At 41.0% G+C, this 10,833-nt stretch overlaps 1 pseudogene across 1 annotated transcript in view; it reads right to left on the reverse strand.

Annotated features, from left to right (window-relative positions):
* Positions 1–9,611, reverse strand: part of LOC311100303 (substance-P receptor-like) — a 24,037-nt pseudogene extending 14,426 nt beyond the window's left edge. Inside the window, exons 1-2 of the transcript in view lie at positions 9,381–9,611; positions 9,000–9,175 (exon numbers count right to left, since the gene is read on the reverse strand). The product of the transcript in view is annotated as a substance-P receptor-like (transcript). The remainder of the gene's footprint in view (positions 1–8,999; positions 9,176–9,380) is intronic.
* Between the last annotated feature and the right edge of the window lie 1,222 nt (positions 9,612–10,833).

Genomic DNA, 10,833 nt, shown 5'->3' on the forward strand with positions numbered 1-10,833 from the left:
AACACACAGCTAGGGACCATGTTCACAAATCTGATTGACCTTTAGCCATGTCTTCAAGCATTTTGTGAAAGTGTGATATGTGGTGCAGTTATGTGTGTCTGATGGCAGTGTATTCCAGACATGGGAAGCTCTCACAGAAAAAGCGGATTTACTAAAGGTGCTTTTCCTTAGGGGAACTACACAGTCACCTCTCATGGCAGACCTTGTGGATCTGCTGCCATATGTTTGGGTTTTCTGTTTAACAAAAATACTGAGTGGAGGGGGAGCCAAGCCATTTAGGATCTTGAATACAAGACATGCATCGGTGTATTGCACAAGATTTTCACAACTCAGGAGCTCATGCTTTCTAAGGATGTGACAGTGATGATGGCTATTGGGCTTCCTATCAAGCACTTTGAGAGCCTGTTTGTAGACAGACTGAATAGGTCTTACTGTTGTACAGCAAGCTTGGGCCCAACTAGTCAAGCAGTATGTTAAGTGGGGGAGTATCATAGATTTGAAGTACAGTTTTGCTACCTCTGTAGTCAAACAATTTCGTATAAATCGGAAATTAGCTAGGTTGAATTTGGTTATTTGAATTACCTTTTTCACATGCTTTTTAAAAGAGAGGTTGGAATCAAGTATGATGCCAAGGTACTTAAAATCAGATACCCCCTGGAGCTTCTCCCCTGACACATAGACTTCTGGCTCAGTAGCATCTGTTGCCCCCTTTGTGAAGAACATGCAAACAGTTTTTTTCACATTGAGATGCAAACACGAGTCACTGAGCCACTTTGTAACCTGGACCATTACAGTAGTGAGTTCTTGTGCAGCTTGTTGTTTGTTCTTTGCATGCACATATATCACTGTATCATCTGCATACATTTGAACTTCAGACCCAGTACAGACAGAAGGCAGATCATTAATGTACAGGCTGAACAGGAGGGGCCCCAGTATTGACCCTTGGGGCACACCCACATCATAGCTAAGAGTGGGCGACAGCTCATTGCTCACTCTGACACACTGAGTTCTGCCTTCAAGATATGATTTCATCCATCTCAAGGCATCGGGGGAAAAGTTGAACTTTGACAATTTTGTGATGAGAATCTCATGGTTAACAGTATCAAAAGCCTTCCTTAGGTCCAGAAACACAGCCCCAACAACGCCCCCTTTGTCCATCTTGGACTTCACATTTTCCAGAAAAAAGCAGTTGGCCATTTCTGTGGTGTTTCGCTCTGAAGCCAAACTGCATGGAATGTAATGTGAAGGGGCTGTTGTTGAGGTGGGCAATCAGTTGTTCTGCTACACACTTTTCAACAATCTTTGACACCACAGGTAGTATACTAATGGGCCTGTAGTTACTCACATCAGCAGGGTCGCCTGATTTAAAGATGGCCGTTATTATGGCCGACTTCCATACCCTTGGAAACACCCCGAGACCAATAGATGTGTTGGTGACCTTAGTAATGGGGCCAATGAGTGACTCTTTGTAGTTTTTAAGAAAGGTAGAGTCCATCCCAAACACATCTTTGGCTTTAGAGTTCTTTAGTGAGCTAATCACCTTGTCTACCTTTGACTCAGAAACCTCCCTTATGATGAAGACAGGTTGAGCATCATTTACTAGCACTGAGCCCAAGAAACCAGTGGAGGGGTTCTGTGTCAGTACCCTGACAGAGTCAATAAAGTAGGAATTGAAGGCTATTGCTATTTTGACTGCATCCTGTGTTAGATTGTTATTCACCATGATTTCTAGTCTTTTTGCAGTGTTACTATGGTCTTTCCCTGTTAACTTTTTTAGATTCTCCCAGATCAGTTTAGAATTTCCCTTTGCTTCACCAATTATGTTAATAAAAAAGTTTGCCTTGGCCTGTCTGATTTCTTTCATCACCTTATTTCTCAACATGGTAAACCTACGTCTGTCATGCTCTAATTTGGATCTTAGGGCTATTTTTAGATAATAATCCCGTTCTTTCATCAATTTCCAGATTTCTCCATTTAGCCAAGGAAGAGTGCTCTTTTGGCCAGGTTTGGATTTGATTTTCTTTAGGAAACCATTTAATGTAGTCTGGATTGTGGATAGAAAAACTTGACTATCAGCTTCCACGTCTGCATAGGACAAGAGATCATTCCAGTTAATTCCCTTAATTGCATTTTCAAAATAGCTTAATTCACTCTTAGGTATTCTTAGTTGATCAGGCTTTCTAACAGTAGAGAGGTTAAACCTGCTCTTAGACAGCTTTCTGGCTATAAATGTCAGATTATGATCAGATAGCCCAGTAACCATATTGAATGATTTAGTCACTCTCTCTGGTTTATTACTGAACACCAAATCAATCTGTGTTTTAGAGCAACAAGTCACCCTGGTTGGCCCTTTAACTAGCTGTGTAAGGTCAAAGGTATTAGTGATCCGTTTGAGGGTTTTCCTACAACACTTGTCTTCATAATTAATGTTAAAATCTCCCATTAAGATGACCTCTTTCCCAAAATCACATTCCCTAAGCATGTTATTAAACTGATCAAAAAACACACTTTTGGTGGAAGGTGGCCTATACATTCCAATGAGGGTAAAAGACATTTGGGGATACAGTGTAATGTTCAGGCCAATACATTCTAGTTCATTATCACATGACCACTCAATTTGTTTACATCGGATATGTTCTTTAATATAAATCATCACACCCCCTCCTCTTCCTTCAGTCCTGTCTCTCCTGAAAACATTGTAGCCAGGCACAATCAAAGCAGCAGATGGAGAGTTTCTATGGAGCCATGTCTCTGAGAGGCAGAGAAAGTCAAGGTTGGAGTCTGTGAGTAGATGTTGAATTTGATCACTTTTTGGAATGACACTACGAATGTTCAAGTGCCCCCCTAGTAGTCCCTTGGGCTTAGCTCGTGGGTCCCAGATGACTCGAGAGTGATTGACACATTGAAAAAAATTAAATTTTCTGTGTTTTCTGACGGCTGGGTTTAGGCCGTTTTGTTTCGTTTTGATTAGGGGCAGTTCGGTAACGCAATTAACAATCCCTCCCGCCTGCACTGGATGCGGGAAACTAATTAAAACAGCTTGCATACCAGAAGCAGAGTCAGGGATCGCATATAGCGACTTTGGTATGTTTGAAGAGTCAAAATCCATCCTGGAGCCGGGTGAGTCGAGAGAAACCACAGGACCATAGCACTCACCCACCTCCACAGCGGCGACGATCAGTGGACGAGGCCATCCACCGCCCTCCACTCCGGTGCGTATCGCTGGCTCGGTGATGTTGGGCCCAGGATTGAGTTGCACATCCCCGGAGAGCAGGAGGGTAGTGAACAGGTAGTTTAACAGTTTCCGATAAATGTTGGACTTGTGTTTGTTGCGCCTAAGCGGTTCAGTAGAATAAGGAGCGAGGTAGACTTGGCCATTATTCAGAACATTATGGTATGCTGTGTACTGTCCGCTCCCGTGGAACGGTGAACCAATGTGTTTGTGTTTGGTGTTAATATTCTCCGGTAGTAGACTGATTGTGTCATCCCAGCAAGGACGCACTGAGATTATCAGTAGAGCAGCTACATAACTGACAATCATGGCAGAGTACTGGAGATAAAACACATAATTGCGCTTTAACTCTTTGCATGAGTTACTTAGCTGGGGTCGGCGTACACCTGATGGTTTAGATAAAATTACAGCATTCGAATGAGAAGCGGCACCTGCCGCACCACCCTGTCTTTAACAAAGTACTGAGTAAACGGTCTGAATACTTATGTAAATGTATTATTTCAGATTTTGTTATAAATATAAATTAGCAAACATTCTAAAAACCTGTTTTTGCTTTTTGTCATTATGGGTTATTGTGTGTAGATTGATGAGGGGGAAAAACGATTTAATCAATTTTAGAATAAGGCTGTAATGTAACAAAATGTGGAAAGAGTCAAGGGGTCTGAATACTTTCCGAAGGCACTGTATAAAACATTCCCAGAACACATTTTGTCTGTTCTTTAAAGGTTCCCAGAATGTTTTATTAGGTTGTAGGAAAAGTCTGGTGGGAACATTGTGGGGACATCACAAAATATATGTTCCCAAACACAACAACTGTCCAGTTGTGCGGATGATTATACAATGTTTTAGGGTGCAAACAAACACTGACGTGATGTTAAAAGAATGTTCCCAGAACACATTTTTTTCTGTTCTTTAAAAAGTTCCTAAAACATTTCTTTAGGTTGTTGGAACATATGACAAGAGATAGGTTCCCAAAACACTCAAACTGTCCAATTGTGCTGACATTCAGATAATGTTTCTATCAGGGTGCACAAAAAATGTCTTTGATGTTGCAAGAATGTTGACAGAACAGCCGTTCTGAGTTCTTAAAAAATTCCCAGAACATTTAATTCGGTTGAGAGAATAACTAAATCTAGAAAAATAAGTGTCCTCTATTATTTCTTAATCTATCCATCTTCTTTATACTGTAAAGTTGGGATGTTTTGACTTTTATTTTCCCTACAAACTTGATTTCACAAATCATGTTAAATGATTGCCTGGCAGATTTCAGTGAGGTGTACATACATGTGTATACTGTGTGTACTAAGACATACTGTATAGCCATAGTTTGGATAATAATTTAAGGATTTCAGTAGAAAGGGAAATCCACTAGAAACATTAGGATCCTGGTGGCGCAGCACACTAAGTAGCCGACGGCTTGAAGATGGCAGATCACAGGTTCAAATATACTGGATTACTATTCTTTAAAAAAGCTATTGCTATGTTTGGACAATACCCTAATAAAATATAATGATGTAAGAAGATTGAAATGTCATTTGTTTAAAGGTTTGGCAAGTTTATAATGTTACATTACACATCAATATTAGCAGAATATTTAAGCAATATTTTCAGAACTACTTTCCTTATCGCTGAAGTATGTTTTTAGAACAATTATGGATTGTCATAACCTTACAGAATAACATTTGGAATGTTTGTTATTTGTTGTTATAGGTGGTAGTAGTAATATCTCCATCAACATTAGCTCAATATTCCAGGATTTTTTTTTAGAATAACTTCTATTACTCCAACATTTAATTTCTGATGTATGCTCAGGGAACGTTTTTAGAACCATCATGTCTTAATGTCACACTATACCTTTATGAGACCATGTAGGACTATTCCCTGCTTGTTGTTATGGGTGTTTTGAATAACATATCTATCAACATCAGCAGAACGTTCCTGTAATGTTTCCTCAGAAACACTTCTATTGCGCCCACATTTTGTTGCGGCAGTATGTTCTAAGAACATTACCGGAACATTGTGTTATTACATTCCCTGGCAACCTAATGAGAACCTTAGGGGAATGTTCTGTGGTAGTTTTTACAGATGATTGTGAACAACATTTTAGTGAATGTTAGGAGAACATTCCAAGGATATTTCATTTCCAACCTTTAATTAGAAAAAAATATTTGGTAATCCAGGTTTGTGGGACGTTATCATCCTAATGTTAGCTCAAACCCTAACTAGAATTTAAGGGGAATCTTAGGTAATGTTCTGAGAATGTTCCCGGTTTGCTGGGCACTCTGTGTGAGCATCAACTGGGGCAAAGGGCTGCTCTCTCTCTCTCTCTCTCTCTCTCTCTCTCTCTCTCTCTCTCACATATACACACACACACGCGCGCGCATACACACACACACAGAAAGAGAGAGAGCTGAAAGCTGACTACTTCAATAATGCTTGAATGTTCAGATTGTTCTGACATTGTGGTGACAGACTGATGAGAGGGGGATCTGTGTTCTGACAGTGAACCCAGAACAAAGGATGGAGAGAAGGAGGGATGGAGAAGAGGGTAGCAGGGATAATCTGAAGGAAAAGGCTGCTCACACACACTTACGCTGTGGCAACATACTGATGACAGTATGCGAGAGAGAAGCAGGGTTGGAGAATGTATCTCGAGGAAAAGGTTGCTCATACACACACATATCAAACACATACAGTATACACACACACAACATCCACTTGAATTGAGGCTAGACAAGTCAAAAGCTAATCCTGTGGTTGACTGAAGCCAATGCTGAAGATTATAGAGGGGATTTAAGACTCATGTTGCCTTCACATAAAGTATTCATACCGCTTGACTTTTTCCACATTCTATTGTGTTACAGCCTCAATTTAAAATGTATTAAATTTAGATGTTTGTCACTGGCCTACACACAATCCCCCATAATGTCAAAGTGAAATTATATTTTTCAAAATGTGTACAAATTAATTAAAAATAAAAAGCTGAAATGTCTTGAGTATTCAACCCCTTTGTTACCCCTTTGTTAGTGCAAGCCTAGTAAGTTCAGGAGTAAAAATTATCTGTAAGATCCCTCAGTCGAGCAGTGAATTTCAACACAGATTCAACCCCAAAGACCAGGGAGGTTTTCCAATGTCTCGCAAAGAAGGGCTGGTTGATGGGTAAAAAATAATAATATTGTATATCCCTTTAAGCATGGTGAAGTTATTAAACTTTGGATGCTGTATCAATACCTGGGGTTGGAACCAATCATTTACTTCTGAACTGAACCACTATTTTTTTTGTTCCGTTTCACTGTTCCAACCAGCAAAATAAAGTTCTGAACCGGTTCGACCCCAAAAATGTACCGTTGATATCGTTCCTTTCTGTTCCTTTTTTAACCTGTGAAATCAAGTTTTTTACAGTTAGCTCATTAAATTATTTCTCCAATCAGTGCGGATAGAGCAGGCAAGCTAGTTGTTTACATGCGTGATGGACAGACTAGTGTAGACTATGGCTCAAGATTTGACTGAAATGTTATGGGTGGGGAGAGAGCGAGATAGGGTTGAGGAGCAGGCTTGAAGCGGTAGGCATCTTGTCATGATATGCAGTATCTGAATTAGGTCCACAGAATAATACCTACGATGAGTGGCTTCTATGAAGGCACTTTGAATATCCTTTGAGCTTGCTAGCTAATTACCTTTTTGTAGTTAATAAATCCAACGTGAAACGTGATAACTAGGCCTATAGTGTCCTTAACTAGCATGAAAAAAAAGTATCCATTCTTTTCTAGCTAATTAAAAATGTCTCTCCTATCTTTTCACGCTTCAAACATCCGTACAGTAGCCTATGCTTTGGAGGGGGGAGGGGCAGGTAGCCTAAACACGCACACACACTGGCAAAGATTTTCAGCTTGCAGGCAGATGCTGTAATACGTTTCTGAGTGACAGAGTGAGGGCTTTGCATAGGCGCTTTGTTACATTTTTTTTTGTGGGACTACAAAAAATGCCTGGAACGTAAAATAACGTTATTAACCATTTTCAATGCTTTTTAAAATAACGGTTATTTTCCGGAACAGTGTGGACCACATTTGTTTCCAGTTCCGTCTGTGTTCCTTGAAAATTTTTGTTATTTTCCGGTTTTCTGTTCTGTTCCCTGAACCGGTTCCAACCCCTGATCAATACACCCAGTCACTACAAAGATACAGTCATCCTTCCTAACTCAGTTGCCTGAGAGGAAGGAAACTGCTCAGGGATTAATGGCTGTGATAGGAGAAAACTGAGGATTGATCAACAACATTGTAGTTACTCCATAATACTAACCTAATTGACAGAGGGAAAAGAAGGAAGACTGTACAGAATAAATATTCCAAAACATGCATCCTGTTTGCAACAAGGCACTAAAGTAATACTGCAATGTGGCAAAGCAATTAACTTTTGTCCTGAATACAAAGTGTTATGTTTGGGGCAGATCCAATACAACATATTACTGGGAAAGGGGATACCTAGTCAACCCATCTGAATCAGAGAGGTGCAGGGGGCTGCCTTAATCGACATCAGCACCCAGTTGTGGTTGGGGGTTAACTGCTTTGCTCAAGAGCAGAATGGCAGATTTTTCCATCTTGCCGGCTACACACTGATTACCACTTTCCATATTTTCAAGCACAGTGATGGCTGCATCATGTTATGGGTATGCTTGTAATTGTTAAGGACTGGGGAGTTTTTCAGGATTAAAAAAATCAGAATGGAGCTAAGCACAGGCAAAATCCTAGAGGAAAACCTGGTTCAGTCTGCTTTCCACCAGACACTGGGAGATTAATTCACCTTTCAGCAGGACAATAACCTAAAACACAAGCCCAAATCTACACTGGAGTTGCTTACCAAGAAGACAGTGAATGTTCCTGAGTGGCTGAGTTACAGTTTTGATTTAAATCTACTTGAAAATCTATGGCAAGAGCTGAAAATTGTGGTCTAGCAACAATCAACAACCAATTTGACAGTGCATGAATCTTTTTTGAAAGAATAATGGGCAACTGTTGCACAATCCAGGTGTGGAAAGCTCTTGGAGACTTACCCAGAAAGACTCACAGCTGTAATCGCTGCCAAAGTTGCTTCTACAAAGTATTGACTCAGGGGTGTGAATACTTATATAAATTAGATATTTCTGTATTTCTTTTTTAATAAACGTGCTAAAATATCTAAAAACATGTTTTGACTTTGTCATTATGGGGTATTGTGTGTAGATGGGTGAGAAAAATGTTGAGTTCAGGCTGTAACACAACAAAATGTGGAATAAGTGAAGGGGTATGAATACTTTCTGAAGGCATCGTACATAGATGTTATGTAAGCTTTACTGTAGCGTGGTCATACACACACACAGTATATAAGGTTTACATTTTACATTTTAGTCATTTAGCAGACGCTCTTATCCAGAGCGACTTACAGTTAGTGAATACATATATTATTTTTTTTATACTGGCCCCCCGTGGGAATCGAACCCACAACCCTGGCGTTGCAAACGCCATGCTCTATCAACTGAGCTACATCCCTGCCGGCCATTCCCTCCCCTACCCTGGACGACTTGTGCACCGCCCATGAGTCTCCCGGTCGCGGCCGGCTGCGGTAGAGCCTGGATTCGAACTAGGTTCTCTAGTGGCACAGTTAGCACTGCGATGCAGTGCCTTAGACCACTGCGCCACTCAGGAGTACAGGTTTCTCACCTGTTCCGAGCTATTGCGGTAATGCGGTCATGGAGTAGATTCCAGTGACAACAAACACACACACTGCTCACCTGTCCAGTGCTATGGCGGTCATGGAGTATATGCTGGCGAAGACAGCTGCGATGGGGAAGAAGTTATGGAAGCGACAGTAGCCCAAACCAAAGTACCACTCGTTATGGACACTGTAGGCAAAGTTTATCACTGTGTTGAAGGCAGACATGGACGCCTCTGCAAAGGCTAGGTTCACCTGGGAGGAGAGGAAGAGAGGGATCAGACACAGACAGATGGAGGGAGTGAGAGACAGACAGACACATACACAGAGAGACACAGACAAACAGACAGACACACACACGAAAAAAAGTTCACATTCAATGGAGAAATTGTTACAAAATTATAAATAAATAAATAAAAAAGCCATCTCCTTCTTTAGATTTTAAGAATTGTTTGTTTACCAGGAAGTAGTTGGTCACGGTCCTCATGCGTTTGTGCGCGAGGATGATCCAGATGACCACCAGGTTACCGATCATGGAGACGCACACCATGCTGCAGTAGGCGACTGCCCAGAGAGCGATCTGCCACACCGGCTGCACGAACTGGTTATAGCCTTCTGTGTCGTTCAAACCGGAGCCGTTAGTGGCGTTAACGGAAGGGTAGTAATCCGTCATGTTCAACAGCGAGTCCATCTTCAGATCTCAGAGCTTTGGTGTTGAAATAGTAAGAATCCAGATATTCAATGCTAAAATAATAAATATTATATTTTAAGAATAAGTTTAGATATTTCCAGTTGCCTAATTTAGTGTGATATTGTTTTTCTTTTTGATTCTTGTTTCACAACAAAAAATATCCTGAACGGCTCTGAGGTTTATTTTTTTGCCTAGGGTTATAACACCAAAAATATTTTGACAGTGACAGAAAATAAGACAAAATAAATTGATTGGAATGTTGATCTGGGATTATATCGTAGTAGTATAAACAGTCATGCAGTTACTTCTTCTGTTGACCAGGTCACTGGTCAGGTTTACTCACTTCTCTCTCCCAAATCCACACGAAAGTCTCGGAATCAGAGTTACCGGTGAAATGGTCTTCGTTCTCGGTATTCGTGTTAAGTTTCACGTCAACCGTAGGCCTAAACCTTGTGTCGGTGTTTTCTCTCCGCGCGCGGGCTGGGATGGACTAACACTATGCGCTCTCGTGAGTCCATCACAATGGCAAGCATTTGAAGGCGCATGCCATGCCCATGCGGCACACACACACACACACACACACACACACACACACACACACACACACACACACACACACACACACACACACACACACACACTTGAACCACATACGCACGCGCGTAAAGGAAATAAAAGACTAAAATCAGAAGGAAATCAGCTCAAAGTGATTTTAATTTAGGAAATCTGTTCCCAAGTATTCCCACACATAAATAGAGAGGCACGTGATCATATCCCAATGTAATCAAGGTTTGAAATTATTTAGTTTTTGTCAAATACTATATCTGTTTGGGATCCTTGCGGTCAATTTGCAGCGTACAAATTATGTATAACTATACTCTGGCCCCCCGACTATCTGTTCAAGGAAAAACCGTCCCAGGCTGAATGTAATTTGGGGACCCCTGCTCTAAAATAACGTAATCTCTTCTCCTCATGATCAATGCCCGGGCCTGCAGTCAGAAGTATGGAGTTCAGTCTGCTATTTCAAGTATTTCTCTTCCTCCTCAGTCTCCCTATGTACCTCCATCCCTCTCTACCAGAGAGAGAAAGCATCATAAGGGAGAGTGGTCTGTGTGAGTTCCCACTATAACTATTCTGTTGTCTGGATCTCAAGGCTGGAGAGATTTAAAGCCTATTTTACAAGATCTTTCTCTCTCTCACTCTCTCTCCCTCCCTCCCTCCC

The sequence above is a fragment of the Coregonus lavaretus genome (assembly GCF_964263955.1).
Source record: "Coregonus lavaretus genome assembly, chromosome: 24".
Classification (NCBI taxonomy): Eukaryota; Metazoa; Chordata; class Actinopteri; order Salmoniformes; family Salmonidae; genus Coregonus; species Coregonus lavaretus.